General features: G+C 36.2%; 1 protein-coding gene across 2 annotated transcripts in view; it reads right to left on the bottom strand.

Annotated features, from left to right (window-relative positions):
• Positions 1–21299, bottom strand: part of CPNE4 (copine 4) — a 499943-nt gene that overhangs the window by 403517 nt on the left and 75127 nt on the right. The gene's annotated exons all lie outside the window — the stretch shown is intronic.

Genomic DNA, 21299 nt, shown 5'->3' with positions numbered 1-21299 from the left:
AAACAGGATATTCACATGGAAAAGAATAAAACTGGATGATTATCTTAAACCATACACAAAAATTGACTCAAAATGGATTATACACTTGAACTTAAGACCTAACACCATACATTTCTAGAAGAAAACATTTGGGTAAACTCCTTGACGTTGGACTTAGCAATGATTTTTTTTGGAATTGACACTAACAGCAAAGGCAACAAGAGAAAAAAGAAACAAGTGGGACTACATCAAAGTAAAAAGCTTCCGCACAAGAAAAACCATCAACAAAATGAAAAGGCAACATATGGAATGGGAGAAAATATTTGCAAGCCACATATACAATAAAGGGCTAATATCCAAAATATATAAAGAACTCATTCGATAGCAAAAACAACACAAATAATCAACTTAAAAATGCACAAAGGACCTGCCCAATTTTCCAAAGAAGACATACAAATGCCCAACAGGTATGTGAAAAGGTGCTCAATATCCCTTATAATGAGGGAAATGCCAATCAGAACTCAAGGCTAGGATGTCTACTATCAAACAGAGAAGCAGTAACAAATGCTGGTGAGGATGTGGAGAAAAGGGAACCCTTGTACATTGTTGGTGAGAATATAACCTATAAAGCCATCATGCAAAATGCGGAGCTTCCTCAAAATTAAAATAGAACGAACATATGATCCTACTTCTGGGTATATATCCAAAGAAAATTAAATCACTATCTTAAAGAGATAGCTGTACTCCCATGTTACTGTAGAATCACTCACAATAGGAAAGGTGTGGAAACAACCTAAGAGTGTTGATGGATGAATGGATAAAGAAAAGGTAACATATAGGTAGATATCAGTATTTTACGTGCTTGCTTTGGCAGCACATACACTAGATATTGTTATTTCATTATATATATTAAATATATATATTACATATATGTGGAATATATATATAATATATATACACATACACATTATATACATATATATGTAAATATATATGCACATATATATGTGGAATATTATTCAGCCTTTAAAAAGAAAGAAATGCTGCCACTTGCAACAATATGGATGAACCTGGAGGGTATTATGCTAAGTGAAGCAAGACAGATACAGAAAAATAAATATTGCACGATATCACTTATATGTGAAATCAGAGAGAGAGAGAGAGAGAGAGAGAGAGAGAGAGAGAGAGAGAGAGAGAAAGGGAGGAAGGGAGGACAGGGTAGAGCCTGCCTGGGATTCTCTCCCTCTCTCTCTGTCCCTCCCCCATTCACATGCATGCTCTCTCTCAAAATAAATAAACTTCAGTAAAAAAGAAAGAGGAAACAAATAATGAAAGGTAAGCATGCTACATAAATCTATAATATCAAGAAAATATTAGAATAAAAATGTTTTCTAAATATCAAACTCTAAGAAAAAAAAGGAAAATGTTACACTGTAAAAGTTTTTTAAAACTTCGTAAAGCATCATACAATAGGAGTATATGGATACTTAACAAGGACAACAAAAACATCTGAGCTCAAAAGAGAGATTTAATGGGCAAACTCAAGGGTCATCTCATTAAAGTCAGGAATATTCATGGATAGTTACCATAATGAGTACTGTTCAGCATATTATGAATTTCATACTACTACTAAAATATTATTAAATTGCCAAAAACAAAAGTAAAAGGTTGCCCAAATACTGTTGTCAAAGCCCTGGGGAAATGTGCACTCTCATACACCATTAACACAAGTTGGTACACAGTGGGAAATTTAGTAATGCTGTCGAAAATTATGAAAGCACATACCCTTTGGCCCAACCACTCCACTTCTCCACACATACACAGAGTTATTCATTATAGCATTAGTCGAAATAGCTAAATTGTATATAAATGGCTAGATTGTATACAATTTAAAGTTCAACAATAGAGAATTGGTTAAATAAGTTAACTGCCTAACCAAACAATGGAATACCATGCAGCTGCTAAAAGAAAAAAAAAAAGAATAAGACTGGTTATTTGTGTTGATATGGAATGATCTCCAGAATATACTATTAGAAAATAAAAAAATAAAGCCACAAACAGTATATAGAAAATATTGTCCTTTTTATAACAAGGGAGGAAAATAAGAAAACATACATGTGTCTATTTGCTTGTGTATTTATTTTTCATTTAAACTGGAAAATGTTTTAGAGACAATTAACAGTGTGTACATTTGGGGAGGGTTTGGGAGAGTAGGGTGGATAGGTAGAGTGGACTACATGTCTTGGTTAGTCTAGGATTATCCTGTATGGCCCAGACCATCCTGGTTTACACCTGTTGTTCCACTCTAATTATTAGCAATGCCTCCTTACACTCAAAATTGTTTCAATTTAGATGATTAATTATAGGTTACCATTAACTTGCACAGGCAGCCAATGATTGCAAACACTTACATAGCTCCTATGCTGTTTCAGGCACAGTTTTAAATACTTCATGTATATTTAATCGTCACAGCTCACTTTGTGCCACTGCTACTGTAGCCAGTGTCTCATTCTTATCTTGGTTTCATGCTGGCAGGACTGGGCCAGTCAGTAATGAAAATAACAGTAACAGTCTTTCATAGAGCACTTAAAGTACCCTGAGTACTTTATATGCATTCTCTCATCATCTAATCTGGTTAATGGCCCTTCCAGGCAGGTAATAACACTATTCTCATTACACATGTGATGAAACTTGAGCCCACAAAGAGTTGACGTAACTTGCCCAAAGTTACACAGTCAGGTAATAACATAGCTAGCTAGAGCTTGCACCGAGTTTGGTCTGTCTCCAAAACTGTGTGCGTGCGTGCGTGTGTGCGTGTGTGTGTGTGTGTGTGTACACTTGTGTGTATGTATTCAAACTTCATCCCCGAAGCTCAATATAAATAAGTAATAATATTTTTTGGAGTTGAAAAGCTTAATTCCTCATAATTTTATCATGAAATTAAGGTATAATGATGGTTTACAGATAAAAGGAAAACAGGTTAAGTTTATGCTCTTGATGAAACTTTGTTTTCAACAATGCTCCTCTATAATATATGAATATTCTTGATACATCATGGCTTTCAACAGGTATCCACACTGAACACTAAACTTCATATATAGTATGATCCTAATTACTCACACAACAGGAAAAACTCACACAAACAGGAAAAAAAAATAAAAAACAAGAAATTCACCAAAAAATAACAGTGGCTCTCTGAGTTGCAAAATTATGAGAAATTTTGTTTTCATCTTTATATTTTTCAGTATTATGGTCTTTATATTGAGCATTTTTATCGTCTATATTTTGAAAAGCATAAATAATCTACTTATAAAGGAAAATATATAGGCTCTAATAGAGACTTCTAATTATGTGGCTTATAGTTGAAGATAAATAAAACAAAAATGATTATATCAAAATTGATGAAGTGCACATTTTACCAATATACAGTGGGAAACATCTCTCAGAACTCCCATCGAGAGTTGAATAAAGCCAAGGTTTCATTCTCTAATGAGATCACTCTATTTGGTCAGCTCTGGGGTGAGGAAAAACGAGTAACTATTGATCCGAGAAAAGGGGTTGGCAAATTCTAGACATGCCAGGCTTTGTGAACAGGAACAAATGTTTACAAGGAGACACGAGGACATCAATGCTTTTCTCCCTCATATCTAAGCTTCTCAGAAGACTGACTGAGAGAATCATGCCAAATTTTCCCGAATATTCTGAATTAACACATCAATCTAATTTGTCTTTGGAGATGGCGTTCAAACTAGAGATGCTGTCAGAGACACCAAGCAGGGGGAAGAGACTTAATAAAACATAAAGTAAGAGAGGAGAAAATTAAGATTTATGGAAGACCTAAGATGTTTCAAGGCACGATTAGGTAGTTTTAAAATTAATGATTTCCTTTTAATCTTTGTAACACCTAGTGAGTGGTATGCTGGAGCTGGCTTGCACTGGCTCCAAGAACCAACTGTTAAATTTTCAAGATTTTGCAAGCTGATTGTTGAACATAGCCATTATTAAAAATTAAATTGTATAAACTTTATATTTAAACCAAAGGTAATGAATATGCAAAACTCATCACTTCCTAATTATTTTACCATAGTCTATACTCTTAAGGTTATTTACATCTACTACATATGTAGAAAGGGAGGAGATACTACATAACGTTGTTTTGATGTTACCATGGTAGCTTGAAATCAGGCAAGGTGGAAATATTTACGCCACAGAAATGAGGAAACACGGCAAATCAGAGTTCTTCTTCCCCTTTTCTTTCTTCTTTTTGAAGGCTATTTGTTAATCACTTACCAGCACACCACTAGTCACACCTCTGTAAAATAGACTTTATTGTCCTCAACTACGTATGAGAAAACCAAGGCCCAAAAAGAGGTTATTTTTGAAAAAAAATCATACAGTATATCTGATGCTATTTACTGTTCTTTTACGGAAAAATATCACAGAGATGATTTGACAAAAGGTTAAAGAAATTTAAAACTTCCGGTTTAGAAGATACATATTTTTTTTAATTTTTTTTTCAACGTTTATTTATTTTTGGGACAGAGAGAGACAGAGCATGAACGGGCGAGGGGCAGAGAGAGAGGGAGACACAGAATCGGAAACAGGCTCCAGGCTCTGAGCCATCAGCCCAGAGCCCGACGCGGGGCTCGAACTCACGGACCGCGAGATCGTGACCTGGCTGAAGTCGGACACTTAACCGACTGCGCCACCCAGGCACCCCGAAGATACATATTTTAAATACCAAGATCAGGCCTACCACTTTCTTTGAGTCCCTTGATTATCCTGGTCACAAATGAGATGCTCAATAAAAAAAATTGCCTCCGGTGGTTTACAAAAGTGTTGTTTATTCTTAACATGTATAAGTGTCACAATAATATCTTGTTTGACACAAAAACACGTTTACTTTCTTACTAAAACCTAATATAAATAAAATTGGGTTTTAATAAGCTTTAAAAGACTGCCTAAGCTCCCTAATGTTACTAAAATGTTTATTACATTAAGTATTGCTTTATTTTTACCAAACAATTCACTATGACCTGGAAATCTTTTGATACCTTTTAAAATTTGTTATTGCAATAAAGTGGACCAGTATAGCTTTAAAAAATTGGAAAACACTTAGAAAACATGAGGTAATTCCAAATAGTTAACAAAAATTCTACTTTAAAACTTTCCAGTGTTCATGGGCCATTAGCAAGTGGATAAGAAAGTAGTCAATCCATTGAACATATGAAGTATGTACTGAAAGTAATACTTATTTATAAGACACTTCCTGCTTTCTCTTTCCCAAGATACATCATCTGTAAAATATATACATATTAAAAGCATATTTTCTAATTATAAAAGTAAAATGTGACAACTGTGAAAAATCTGGAAAGCTTTAATAATAAAAAAAAAATCAAATATAATCTTGCCACCCAAGGTTCATCACTGTTAATATTTTGGCAGGTTTCCTGCCAATTTGTGTGTGTGTGTGTGTGTGTACAATTTGTATGTGTATGTGCATGTGCACACCATCATTTTATTTTGGTGAGTTAAAAAGTAAGGACTAGAATCTTATCCCAATTCCTTCAATCTGGAGCTCCATGACCTTAGATGACTATTAACTTTCACCTCAACCTGTTGAATCTTCCCAAACTGGAAACCAATCTCTAATGCCAGAAACTTCTTCCATTGTTTTTCTGGCTAAAGGACTCAATTTGAGTAAATGTGGTAAAGGAATGCTTCCACTCTTCTGATGCCTAGGTATTACCATTCACAGAAGCTAGCTTAAAAGAAACACATTGGTTGTCTCACCTGGTAAAATGATCTCTAAGATTTCTTTCTGCCAACCTAAGTAGACAATCCAAAAACAGAGTTCAGAGTGCAGGTTCTGGAGTCCAAAAAGGCTGAGTCACCATTTGAATTCTGCCATCACCCAGTTGTGTACCTTTGAACAAATTACTTCATCTCTCTGGGCTTTCATGTCCACAGCTATAAGTGGTAATTCTAGGTCCACAATCCCTTATCTGAAACCCTTGGGGTCACATGTGTTATGGAAATCAAGAAGCTTTGGAATTTACAAAGGTGATAAAGTGGATATAAAGCATAATTTGTAACACCCGTAGAGGGCATTACAACATGTATTGTATATTTGGTAATATTCCCAGAAGGATCTTGGGTAGCACTCTGTAATCAAACACATCCATATTCCTGCAGCAGACCCTGTGGCCATTTACATGAGGTAACAGAAAACCTATAAGTAGCCTCTTGTGTTTCAGGTCAGACTTTTCCAAGTGAGTTCAAAAGTCTAGCCAAGTTTTACCGCAAATGAGTTGGGAAAAACTTTTCTGGGGGACACTTTCAAAATTTTAGAATCATGGATAAGGATTTGTAGCCCTTTAATATCTCATAGGGTTATCATAAATATAAAGAGACCTTACCTATCACAGGGTCTGGTACAGATGCAAAGACTCAAAAACGTTACTACGCAACAACAACTTACCATTGCCATTACTGTTATCTCTTATTCAAAATCTCTGTCCTGTCTGCCCCCTTCTCTTCATTGCCACACTCATTGGCATTAATCTGATCATCATCTTTTCCCACCTGGATTCCTCTTTCAGCTACTGACTCTATCCTCCCCCCTCCAGTCTTTTCTAGTGTACTCATCTTCCCCTGGAAGCACAGAATTTTCTAATGTGACCACACATCTCCTCTCCTCACTAGCCTCATTGGCTTCCTGTCACTGACTCCAATAAGCCTAAGTCATTTAGTGTGATCTATCATATCAGTTCTTGCTCTGGTTCCTGCTTCATCTTTTGCGACATCCCTTTCTCATATTTCACACTCTAGCAATACCTCTTAAAATCCCTTCAAACACACCAAGCCTTTGCAGAAACTTTTCTTTCTGCCTACAATGCTAATCTCTGTTAGCCCCTCAATGAATCCATAGTTACTTCTGATGTCCCTTTTGGGCAGCACCTCCTCCTGGCAGCCTTTCCTGATGCATCCAGATACCCCATGACACACGCCCCAAATCATTATCCTCTCTGTTGTTGCTCTACTACATTTCTAACTCAATTCTACCACCATATGCGATTATTACATGTGATTGGAGCTTGTTTGCTCCTATGTGTCCCTCTTTAAAGACAGGGACTGTCTCTCAACTCCAAATTTCTAGCACCTGGCCATGGTCAGCATTAAAAAAGTTCACAAAACTGAATCCCTGGACTAACGCTGTGTTATAAGGTTAACCAGGCACCAAATGTTTATCTCCTAAACATAACAAAGCTGAACCTATTTCTCTCTTTTGGCCAGAAAACAATCTGTGCAGGGAAAGCCCAAAGGAGTCCTTTTGGTGTCATCTCTTCTGCAGTGGAAGCTGACAAATGACTTCACGATACAGGCAATATGAGGGAGGAAGGGATAGGCTCCTGTGTTCTTGAGGAACATCCAGAAAAGCATACAAAGTAAGACAAATGGCTGTGAAACCACAGGGGGTTCTGTGTGTCTTCTCTGACCACAGGTTGCTCCTGGCTATCAGGATTGTCAATATTTCACTTTAAACAACGTGATAGCAGCAGGGGAAATAAGCAGAGCTCAACTCACCCTCAACTGGCTACCTCCCATGACTCAAAGCCCCAGACAAGGAGCAGCTGCTATCCATCTGCCTCTCTAAAGAGGACATGGGAGAAAGGAAGCCATTTCCAGGGTGGCAGTGACAACTTGGTGGGGTTGTGTGATGGAAGTGGTAAGATTTAAATGAAACCAATTTACATCTTATGTTCTTTCCTCCTAAGATAGTGTTTACCAAAGATGAATATTTAAGTGCTGGAAATGTTAACATCCTTCCAAAAACTCCAAATGCCAACATGCATCTAGCGACAAGAGAAGAAGCTGTTTGGCACTTCTCTGTGATGTGCCAATGGAAAGTAAGACATGAGGAAATTAAGTAAAAGCTACATATGTGCAACCCCAGGCCTGGCAGATACTTCTACAGAGACAGCTTTATACAATACAGAGAGAATTCATGCAGTCCTCAGTTCCAGATTGGGAATAAAATCTTAGACAAAAGTGTGCTTGAAAGGAACACGTATAGGATGTGAGGTCAGGTTGGGTTATAATCTCCTATCTGTTACTTACTATGTAGCCTTCAGGAAGGTAAGTTTCTCTCTCTGAGCCAAAATTTGTTCATATGCATAATGGGCAAAAGAATAATGGTCAATTGTTTATTCATGCTAGGTATACTTCTATTACCTTATTTAGTCCTCCTAAAACCTGGTGATGAAAATGACATTAGCTCCATTTTGCAGATGAGGGTTCAGAGAGATTACGGGACCTGTCCATCAGACTGTGATGATCATGGAGATGTAACGACCAGACTGTCCTTCAAGAGAAACTTCTGCAAAAGAGTAGTTGGCAGACATCTTCCAGCTGCCATGCCTTTGAATCCATGGCAACATTCATCACCGAGATCATGCTCTTCTAGTGTTCCTCCCAGCCAATGATGGAAGATGGTTCAGGTATTAGAGATGAGCCATTCCAGACCAAAGCAGAATGCCTCTGATAAATAATCTTTGTTCTGGGGATCTTCATAGCCTGGTTGAGACTACACTGAAGTCTGAGGTTCTTTCTACACAATCCTCTGCCTTCTTGCTTTCCTTCCACAGGTATCAGACTTCTTCTCTTCTTCCTTTATTCTTTTCAGTTATTTATCCAAAATAAATCTCTTGCACATCTAATTCCATTTTCACATTTGCCTTTTGCAGGACCCAAAGTGACACACACAGGGTGAATACGGACCACTGAGGTCCTAAGAAAGGTTAGTGAGGACAGAAATGGGATAATGAAATAAAGCTTGTGAGAGTTCCCAAGACACTGCTGGCATGACCAACAGTTCACAACCTTTGGTAAATATCTGAACCACTGGTGCTATCTTCTCAAAATGGACATAGTCAAAACCCATCTCAGACCAACTAGAAGTTCTGGTGGTTGGTCATAAAATTATTTAAGTACTTTATTGGAGTGAAATTCACATTACATAAAATTAACCATTTTATTTATTTATTTATTGTTATTATTTTATTTATTATTTTTGGATCAAACTCCTTTTTTTAAAGCTTTTATATTTTTAATTTTATTTTTTATTTTTTAAAATTTACATCCAAATTAGTTAGCATATAGTGCAACAATGATTTCAGGAGTAGAGTCCTTAGTGCTCCTTACCCATTTAGCCCATCCCCCCTCCCACAGCCCCTCCTGTAACCCTCAGTTTGTTCTCCATATTTATGAGTCTCTTCTGTTTTGTCCTCCTCCCTGTTTTTATATTATTTTTGTTTCCCTTCCCATATGTTCATCTGTTTTCTCTCTTAAAGCCCTCATATGAATGAAGTCATATGATTTTTGTCTTTATCTGACTGACTCATTTCACTTAGCATAATACTCTTCAGTTCCATCCACGTAGTTGCAAATGGCAAGATTTCATTCTTTTTTGATTGCCGAGTGTGTGTGTGTGTGTGTGTGTGTGTGTGTGTGTGTGTATGCACACCACATCTTCTTTATCCATTCATCCATGGATGGGTATTTGGGCTCCTTCCATACTTTGGGTATTGTTGATTGTGCTCCTATAAACATTGGGGTGCATGTATCCCTTGGAAACAGCACACCTGTATCCTGTGGATCAATGCCTAGTAGTGCAATTGCTGGGTCGTAGGGTAGTTCTATTTTTAGTTTTTTGAGAAACCTCCATATTGTTTTCCAGAGTGGCTGCACCAGCTTGCATTCCCACCAGCAATGCAAAAGAGATCCTCTTTCTCCACATCCTCACCAACATCTGTTGTTGCCTGAGTTGTTAATGTTAGCCATTCTGGCAGGTGTGAGGTGGTATCTCATTGTGGTTTTGATTTGTATTTCCCTGATAGTGATGTGGAGCATTTTTTCATGTGTCGGTTGCCCATCTGGATGTCTTCTTTGGAGAAGTGTCTATTCATGTCTTTTGCCCATTTCTTCACTGGATTCTTTGTGTTTTGGGAGTTTGGTTTGATAAGTTCTTTGCAGATTTTGGATACTAACCCTTTATCTGATATGTCATTTGCAAATATCTTCTCCCATTGTCGGTTGCCTTTTAGTTTTGCTGATTGTTTCCTTCACTGTGCAGAATCTTTTTATTTTAATGAGGTCCCAGTAGTTCATTTTTGTTTTTGTTTCCCTTGCCTCTGGAGACATGTTGAGTAAGAAGTTGCTGCGGCCAAGATCAAAGAGGTTTTTGCCTGCTTTCTCCTCAAGGATTGTGATGGCTTCCTGTCTTACATTTAGGTCTTTAATCCATTTTGAGTTTATTTTTGTATATGGTGTAAGAAAGGGGTCCAGGTTCATTCTTCTGCATGTGGCTGTCCAGTTTTCCCAGCACCACTTGCTGAAGAGACTGTCTTTATTCCATTGGATGTTCTTTCCTGCTTTGTCAAAGATTAGTTGGCCATACGTTTGTGGGTCCATTTATGGGTTCTCTATTCTGTTCCATTGATCTGAGTGTCTGTTTTTGTGCCAGTACCAAACTGTCTTGATGATTACAGCTTTGTAATACAACTTGAAGTCCAGGATTGTGATGCCTCTTGCTTTGGTTTTCTTTTTCAAGATTGCTTTGGCTATTCAGGGTCTTTTCTGCTTCCATACAAATTTTAGGACTGTTTGTTCTAGCTCTGTGAAGAATGCTAGTGTTATTTTGATAGGGATTGCATTGCATATGTAGATTGCTTTCGGTAGTATAGACATTTTAACAATATTTGTTCTTCCTGTCCAGGAGTATGGAATCTTTTTCCAATTTTTTGTGTCTTCTTCAATTTCTTTCATAAGCTTTCTATAGTTTTCAGTGTATAGATTTTTCATCTCTTTGGTTAGATTTATTCCTAGGTATTTTATGGGTTTTGGTGCGACTATAAATGGGATCGATTCCTTGATTTCTCTTTCTGTCGCTTCATTGTTGGCATATAGGAATGCAACTTATTTCTGTGCGTTGATTTTATATCCTGCAACTTTGCTGAATTCATGAATCAATTCTAGCAGTTTTTTGGTGGAATCGTTTGGGTTTTCCTTATAGAGTATCATGCCATCTGCGAAGAGTGCAAGTTTGACCTCCTCCTGGCCTATTTGGATGTCTTTTATTTCTTTGTGTTGTCTGATTGCAGAGATGAAGACTTCCAATACTACAATGAATAACAGTAGCGAGAGTGGACATCTCTGTCTCATTCCTGACCTTAGGGGGAAAGCTCTCACTTTCTCCCCATTGAGGATGATATTAGCATTGGGTCATTCATATATGGCTTTTATGATCTCAAGGTATGCTCCCTCTATCCCTACTTTCTTGAGGGTTTTTATCAAGAAAGGATGCTATATTTTGTCAAATGCTTTCTCTGCATCTATTAAGAGGATCATATGGTTTTTGCCCTTTCTATTATTGGTGTGATGAATCACGTTAATTATTTTGCAGATATTGAACCAGCCCTGTATCCCAGGTATAAATCCCACTTGGTCGTGGTGAAGGATTTTTTTAATGTATTGTTGGATACAGTTGGCTAATATCTTGTTGAGGATTTTTGCATCCGTGTTCATCAGGGAAATTGGTCTTTTTAGTGGGGTCTCTGTCTGGTTTTGGAATCAAGGTAATGTTGGCTTCATAGAAAGAGTTTGGAAGTTTTCCTTCCATTTCTATTTTTTGGAACACCTTCAAGCGAATAGGTGTTAACTCTTCCCTAAATGTTTGGTGGAATTCCCCTGGAAAGCCATCTGGCCCTGGACTCTTGGTTTTTGGCAGATTTTTTATTACGAATTCGATTTCCTGCCTGGCTATGGGTCTGTTCAAATTTTCTATTTCTTCCTGTTTCAGTTTTGGTAGTGTATATGTTTCTAGGGATTTGTCCATTTCTTCCAGATTGCCCATTTTATTGGCATATAATTGCTCATAATATTCTCTTACTATTGTGTCTGTATATATGTGTGTGTGTGTGTGTGTGTATATATATATATAGTGTATATATATATATATATACATATATATGTGTGTGTGTATACACACACACACACACACAAATACCAAAAGCAACAAAGATTAGAAAGGACCAGAGAACACCACCAGAAACTCCAACTCTACAAGAATCATAATGGCAATAAATTCATATATTTTAGTACTCATTCTAAACATCAATGGACTCAATGCTCCAATCAAAACACACAGGGTAACAGAATGGATAAGAAAACAAGATCCATCTATATGCTGTTTACAAGAGACCCACTTTACACATAAAGACACCTTCAGGTTGAAAATAAGGTGATGGAGAACCACCTATCAAGCTAATGGTCAACAAAAGAAAGCCGGAGTAGTCATATTTATATCAGACAATCTAGACTTTAAAATAAAGACTGCATCAAGAGATGCAGAAGGGCATTTTATCATAATCAAGGGGTCTATCCACTAAGAAGACCTAACAATTGTAAACATTTATGCACCAAATGTGATAGCACCCAAATATATAAATCAATTAATCACAAACATACAGAAACACATCGATAGTAATACCATAATAGTAGGAGACTTCAACACCCCACTCACAGCAACTGACAGATCATCTAATCAATAAATCCACAAGGAAACAATGGCTTAGAATGACACACTGGACTAGATGGACTTAACAGATCTATTCAGAACATTTCATCCTAAATCAGCAGAATATACATTCTTCTCCAGTGCACATGGAACGTTCTCCAGAATAGACCACATACTGGGACATGAATCAGCCCTAAGTAAGTACAAAGAGATCGAGATCATACTGTGCATATTTTCAGACCACAACGCTATGAAACTCGAATTCAACCACAAGAAAAAATTTGGAAAGGTAACAAATACTTGGAGACTGAAGAACATCCTATTGAAGAATGAATGGGCTAATCAAGAAGTTAAAGAGGAAATTAAAAAGTATATGGAAGTCAATGAAAATGGTAACACCACAACCCAAAACCTCTGGGATGCAGCAAAGGCGGTCATAAGATGAAAGTACATAGCAATCCAGGCCTTCCTAAAGAAGGAAGAAAGATCTCAGACACACAACTTAACCTTACACCTTAAGGAGCTGGAAAAAGAACAGCAAATAAAATCCAAAACCAGCAGAAGACAGGCAATAATAAAGATTAGAGCAGAAATTAATGTTATCGAAACCAACAAAATAGTAGAACAGATCAATGAAACCAGAAGCTGGTTTTTTGAAAGAATTAACAAAATTGATAAACCATTAGACAGTTTGATCAATTCTAAATATTTCATATTAATGGAATCACACAGTATTTGTCATTTTGTGTCTGGATTCTTGTACACAAGAAGTGTTTTGGAGGTACACACATAGTGTTTTGGAGGTTTATCTACTTCGTAGCATGTATCAATATTTCCTTCCTTTTTACGACTGAATAATATTCCATTCCATTCCAAAATTCATTATCTACTCATCTATTTACAGACATTTGGGTTGTTTCTGTCATATGGCTACTGTAAATAGTGCAGTTGTGGACATGTATGTACATGTACTTCTTTGAGTGACTGCTTTCAGTTCTTTTGGGTATTACTTAAGAATGGAAATGCAGGGTCTTTATATTAAATCAATGTTTAACTTTTTGAGAAATTGCCAAACTGTTTTTCCATAGTGGCTGGACCATTTTACATTCCTACCGAAAATGTACAATGGCTCTAATTTCTCCATATCTTTGATGCAGCCACTCTGTAAAACAGTCTGGGGCTTTTTCAAAATGTTAAAAATAGAACTACCCTGAGATCCAACAATCGTACTACTAGGTGTTTACTCAAAGGATACAGAAACACTGATTCAATAGGAATATTGAATAGGAATACATGTACCTAGATGTCTATAGCAGCATTAACAACAATAGCCAATTTATGGAAAGAGCCCAAATGTCCAACAACTGATGAATGGATAAAAAAGTTGTGTTATATGTATACAATGGAATATTACTCAGCCACAATAAAAAAATGCAATTTTGCCATTTGCAATGACATGGATGGAGCTAGAGTGTATTATGCTAAGCAAAATAAGTCGGTCAGAGAAAGATACACATCAGATGATGTCACTCATATGGGTAGAAAAAGACAGGCAACCCATAAAACAGACTCTTAATTATAGAGAACAAACTGAGGGTTGCTGGAGGGGAGGTGGGCAGGGGGATGGGTTAAGCAAATGATGGATATCATCATTTGCACAAGACAGCACTTGTGATGAGTACTGGGTATTATATGTAAGTGATGAATCACTAAATTCTACTCCTGAAACCAATATCACATTATATGTTAACTAACTGGAATTTAAATAAAAACTTAAAACTATAAAAAAAATAATTTCTCCATATCCTCACTGAAATTTGTTATTTTCCATTTTTTAAATTATAGCCATCCTAGTGTGTATAAAGTGGTACTTCATTGTGGCTTTGATTTACATTTCCTTAATGACTAATAGTGTTGAACATATTTTCATGCACTTGTTGGTCATTTGCATATAACATTTGGAGAAATATCCACTCAAATCCATTGTACATTTTAAAATTTGGTGGTTTATCTCTATTGTTGAATCCTAAGAGTTTTCTTAAATATATATTCTGACCTTTATCAGATATATAATTGGCAAATATTTTGTCCCATTCTGTAGGTTATTTTTCACTTTCTTGTTAATGTCTTATGATAAACAAAAGTTTTTAATTTCAATACAGTCTGATTTTTTTAAGTTGGTCATGTTTTTGGTTTCATATATAAGAATTCATCGCCAAAGTCATGAAGATTTATCCTTATATTTTCTTCTAAATGTTGTATGGTGTTAGCTCTTACAAGTAGGTCTTTGATCCATTTTGAGTAAATTTTTGTGTATGGTGTGAGGTAAGGGTCCAACTTCATTTTTTTGCATATAAATATCCACTTGCCTTAGTACTATTTGCTTCCTCTATTGAAAGATCTTGCAACCTTTGTCAAAAATCAATTGCCCATAGATATATGGGTTTATATCTGAACTTTATTCTACAAGTCTATACATTCATCCTTGTGCCAGTACCACACTGTTTTGATTACCACTGCTGTGTAATAAATTTTGAAATCAAGAAGTTGTTTGTCTTTTTAAAGATTGTTTTCGCTGTTCAGGTGTTTGCAATTTCATATGAATCTGAAAATCAGCTTTTCCATTTCTGCCAAAAAAAAAATGACCACTTACAATTTGATAGAGATCACAATTCAATCTGTAGATCATTGTAGATAGTATTGACATCTCAACAATATTAAGTCTTCCAATCCATAAACACAGGATGTCTTCCCATTTATTTAGGCTTTCTTTAATTTCCTTCAGCAACGTTTAGTAGTTTTTCAGTGCAAAGTCTTTCATATTTGTGGTTAAGTTTATTCCTAGGCATTTTACCCTTTGGGGTACTTTGTAAATGGAATTATTTTCTTAATTTCTTTTTCAGATTGCTCATTGTTAGCATATAAAAACACAACTAATTTTTGTGTGTTGATTTTGTATGCTACAACTTTGCTGAATTAGTTTATTAGCTCTATAATTTTTTTGTGGATTCCTTGACATTGTCTATGTATAGGATCATATCATCTGTGAATAGAGATCATTTTACTGATCTCCCTTTCCAATTTCAGTGCCTTTTACTCTTCTTTTTCTCATCTACTTGTTCTGGCTAGAACTTCCTGTACAATACTGAATATTAGTGATAAAAGTAAGCATCCTTGTCTTGCTCCTGATCATAAGGGAAAACTTTCATCACTGAATATGTTAGCTATATGTTTTCCATAGATGTCTTTTATCATACTAAGAAGGTTATGTCTTCTTATAAAGCACTGAAAGCAACTGATACAGTTGGGAAGACAGTGGCAGAGTTGGAGGACCCTAGGCTTGCCTCATACCATGAATACAACTAGACAACTATCAAATCATCCTAAACTTGTCAGAAATTGACCTGAAGACTAGCAGAACAAACTACACAACTAAAGGATGAGAAGAGGTCACACTGAAGAGGACTGTGCATTATCACAAGGGTTAGAGACAATCTATGCTCCAAGCAAGCTAGAAAAAGGCCAAACCTCTACAAGCAAACTCTGCAAAAAAGGTACATCAGAAACTTGGCAATGAATTAATGTAATTTCTCAAGCTGTAATGGAACTACACACATTCTATGAGAAATAATCCAGGCTGCAGCTGCTGGAGGAAACTCATCCTCTCCAGCCATCAAGAAATCTCTGTTGAAGCTGATGAGAATCAAAAATCAGCAAGAATGATTCTTTTTTCACTACTTTCTTTGAAATCACGTTAACAGCATTTCCAGCCTACATTGTACTTGGATGTGACCATGCAATTGGATTCTAACCATTGGAATGTGAGCAGAAGCAATGTGTACCATTTCCGTGCCTACTCATGAAAACCTCCCTCTTGAGATCTAACATGTTCCTTTGCTCTTCTGGATAATTGGAATGGAGGTATTTCCTAGAAAACCATAGATTGCAGATAGCAGTGCCACAAGATTGAAGGAAGGATACTGAATCTTTGAATCAATGATTGGAGGAAAAACATTTGACAATCAGGATCATCTACTTTGCAGTTTATATGAATAAGAAATAAACTCTATAAATTTTGAGTCATTAAAAAGGGGAAAAACTCATATAGAAGCTCAGTATTTATTAAACCACAGTAAGTGGTTCCCCCTATCTGCTAGTATGCCTTGGCATGAAGCTGCTGAGTATATAAAAAGCAATACAAGCTAAAGTAAATAAAACTAAGTAGGAAGTTCTGAACACACTGATTGTGACTCTGAGAACCAGTACCATTATGTGAAGAAAAGAGTACAGGTTTTGGTGTCAGGCCAACTGGGTTAGAATGCCAGCTCTGCTATGATTCAAGATGTGTGACATTTAAAGATTTGCATAATCTCTCTGAAATGGTTTTCTTCTCTGTAAAGATAATATCAGCCTTTCAGGGTTCTGTTATGATTTCGTGTAAATGACCATGTTCTGTACCTAGAACATAGTAGTTGATGCTAGCTAAGCCTATTCCTACCATTTGCAAAGCCCAGGGCAAGGGAACAAAAAAAATGTATAGCTGCCAAATATCTGGTTATTTGAACATTACAAATCAAAGTAAAAATGGTACTCCCTTCACCCCCTGAGTTTCCACATTAATTCAGTTAAAAATTATTGAGCATTAATTCATGCCAGGTACAATGCTTCACTTAGATTAAAATGTTAATCATGAAACTCTGGATAAGAATGGAGGAAAGCTTGGGGCACCTGGGTGGTTCAGTAGGTTAAGCGTCCAACTTGGGCTCAGGTCATGATCTCATGGTTCGTGAGTTTGAGCCCTGCATTGAGCTCTGTGCTGACAGCTCAGAGCCTGGATCCTCCTTCAGATTCTGTGTCTCCCTCTCTCTCTCAGCCCCTCCACCACTTGAACTCTCTCTCCCTCTCTCTTTCTCTCTCTCTCAAAACTAAATAAATATTTTAAAAAATAATAAAAACAATAACTATTTAAAATATTAAAAACAAAAAAAAGAATGGAGGAAAGCCAGGAATATCTAAAACACTTTTCCCGATATTCCAATCGAAATACTCAATAAAGCACACAAAAAAATGCAAGAGCAAAATCATATTTAAATGCAAAACATCAGAGACATTCATTTTATAAACATTTATCCATCATCTACTGTTTGCTAGATTCTGAGGTAAGGAATAAAATAAGAACATCTGCTATTACAATTTCTATTTAGTACATTCTAGAAGTTCTACCTTATGAATAGAAAGAGAAGATCAAATTATTCTCATTTGCACCTTTGCAGGGAAGCATTTCCTAGCCACCCTATTTAAAATTTCATAGAACCCCACACCCCAAGATTTACTTGTTATCTCCCGTATCTTAATTTTCTTCCATAGCATTTCTACCCTTAACATAGTATATAATTTACATAGATTTATATTTATTTCAGATCTCTCCACTAGAATACTAGCACCATGATTGTTCCATTGTATGAATAAAACACAATATATTCATCCATTCCACATGTGAAACATTAGAACTGTCTCTACATTTTCACCATTACAAGCAATGAACACTCATATATGTCTTGTGCACATGTGAGAGTTTCTCTACAATATACACAGTTGATTCTTATACCTTGCAGTAGCTATGCTCTATAAATTCACTGTGAGCACTAAATTAGCAGATACTGAACCATTGCTCCTAGAGAAGACACAGAGTTAGGTCCCTGCAAGCCTCTGGTCACAACATTTTTATTATCCAATCAATAAATAACCTTGTTTTATGTGTGTTTTGGTTTAAAGACACCTTATTTAATATACATTGTTGATTAATTAACATTGAACTCATGGCCAACAGCATTTATTATAACTCATGCCTAAATGAAGTTCATCTAACACATGCTTTTCTTTGTAAGGCATAAAGGAACACCAGACAACACTTCAGCATTATACTTGGGGGACGTTTTAAACAGTGAAAACACCAACAAGAAACACAAAAATGGCACTAACCAGAATATGAAAAAAATATTTTTCAAGAAGGCAGAGCATCACCTTGCTTGACCTCAGTTGGTACTGTACACATTGTGACTCAAATTTTTTTGCTACTCTGCATATACCTGCAAATGGCTGTGAAAACACCATGAATATTAATTTGAGGGTTATAAATAAATTTTAGCAAATAGGCAAATTTGCAAATATGGAATCTGTGAGTAATGAGGATTGACTACACTTAGAATTGGTATTCCTAGATATTAAAGTATACCCATCTTCACATTTATTAGATGTTGGCTATTATTGCCCAAAATATTTGTATACCCATTTCACTTCCATCTTGTTTCATTCCATCCAAGTGTCCTCTTTCTAACCTTTGATATTGTTACTATTTTTAACTTCTGTCAATCCAAGGCACAGAAAATGGCAACTTACAGTTGATTATTTAAATTTGGATTTATCACAAAACCACAATGAGATATCGTCTCACACCTGTCAGATTGGTTAAAATCAAAAACATAAGAAACAACATATGTTGGAGAGGATGTGGAGAAATAGGAACCCTCATGCATTGTTGTCAGGAATGCAAACTGGTGCAGTTACTGTGGAAAACCATATGGAAGTTCCTCAAAAAATTAAAAATAGAAATTGGTACAAAAACAGACAGTCAGATCAATGGAACAGAATAGAGAACCCAGAAATGGACCCACATATATATGGCCAACTAATCTTTGACAAAACAGGAAAGAACATCCAATGGAAGGAATACAGTCTCTTCAGCAAGTGGTACTGCGAAAACTGGACAGCGACATGCAGAAGAATGAACCTGGACCACTTTCTTACACCATATACAAAAATAAACTCAAAATGGATGAAAAGCCTAAATGTAAGACAGGAAGCCATCACAATCCTTGAGGAGAAAACAGGCAAAAACCTCTTTGATCTTGCCTGTAGCAACTTCTTACTCAACACGTCTCCAGAGGCAAGGGAGACAAAACCAAAAATAAACTATTGGGACCTCATCAAAATAAAGTCTTCTGCACAGTGAAGGAAACAATCAGCAAAACTAAAAGGCAACCGACAGAATGGGAGAAGATATTTTCAAATGACATATCAGATAAAGGGTTAGTATCCAAAATCTATAAAGAACTTATCAAACTCAACACCCAAAAACAAATAATCCAGCAAAGAAATGGTCAAAAGACATGAAGAGACACTTCTCCAAAGAAGACATCCAGATGGGCAACCGACACATGAAAAAATGCTCCACATCACTCATCATCAGGGAAATACAAATCAAAACCACAATGAGATACCACCTCACACCTGCCAGAATGGCTAACATTAACAACTCAGGCAACAACAGATGTTGGCGAGGATGCGGAGAAAGAGGATCTCTTTTGCATTGCTGGTGGGAATGCAAGCTACTGCAGCCACTCTGGAAAACAGTGGAGGTTCCCCCCAAAATTAAAAATAGAACTACCCTCTAACCCAGCAATTTCACTAATAAGATAAATATCCAAGGGATATAGGTATGCTGTTTCAAAAGGACACATGTAACCCCATGTTTATAGCAGCACTATCAACAATAGCCAAAGTATGGAAAGAGCCCAATGTCCATCCATGAATGAATGGATAAAGAAGTTGTGATATAGATAGATAGATAGATATAGATATAGATATAAATACAGATATAGATAGATAGATATAGATATAGATATAGATATAGATAGATATGGATATATACACATACACACACACATACATACAATGGAGTATTACTTAGCAATCAAAAAGAATGAAGTCTTGCCATTTGCCACTACATGAATAGAACTCGAGGGTATTATGTTAAGCAAAATTATTCAGTCAGAGAAAGACAAATATCATATGACTTCACTCATATGAGGGCTTTGAGACACAGAACAGATGAACACAAGGGAAGGGAAGCAAAAATAATATAAAAACAGGGAGGGGGACAAAACAGAAGAGACTCTTAAATATGGAGAACAAACAGAGGGTTACTGGAGGGGCTGTGGAAGGGAGGATGGGCTAAATGGGTAAGGGGCATTAAGGAATCTACTTCTGAAATAATTGTTGCACTCTATGCTAACTAATTTGGATGTAAATTCAACAAAATGAAATTTTAAAAATTAAAAATAGAATGACCATATGATCCAGTAATTGCACTACTGGATAATTACTCAAAGAATACAAAAGCACTAATTTGAAAAGATATATGCACTCCTACGTTTATTGTAGCATTATTTATAATAGCCAAATTATGGAAGCAGCCCAAGTATCCATCAACCAATGAATGGATAAAGATGTGGTACATATATGGAATATTATTCATCCATTAAAAAGAATGAAGTCTTGCCATTTGCAACAACATGGATGGACCTAGAGAGTATAATGCTAAGTGAAATGGTGAGTCAGAGAAAACAAAGACAATATGATTTCACCCATATGTGGGATTTAAGAAAGAGAACAAAACAAAAATAGAGAAACCAAAAAATAGACTCTTATCTATAGAGAACAAACAGATGGTTACCAGAGGAGAGGTGGGTGGGGGGATTGGTGAAATAGGTGATGAGGATTAAAGAGTACAATTGTCTTTGTGGGCACTGGGTGATGTACAGAATTCATGAATCACTTTATTGTATACATGAAACTAATATAACACTCTATGTTAACTCTGCTGGAATTAAAATAAAACAATAAAAGGTAATTGGATTTATCAGATTACTAGTGAGATTGAGAATCCCTTTTATATATTTGG

This window comes from Prionailurus bengalensis, chromosome C2, assembly GCF_016509475.1.
Source record: "Prionailurus bengalensis isolate Pbe53 chromosome C2, Fcat_Pben_1.1_paternal_pri, whole genome shotgun sequence".
NCBI classification, from domain to species: domain Eukaryota; kingdom Metazoa; phylum Chordata; class Mammalia; order Carnivora; family Felidae; genus Prionailurus; species Prionailurus bengalensis.
This window is presented reverse-complemented; position numbering and strand designations above follow the sequence as displayed.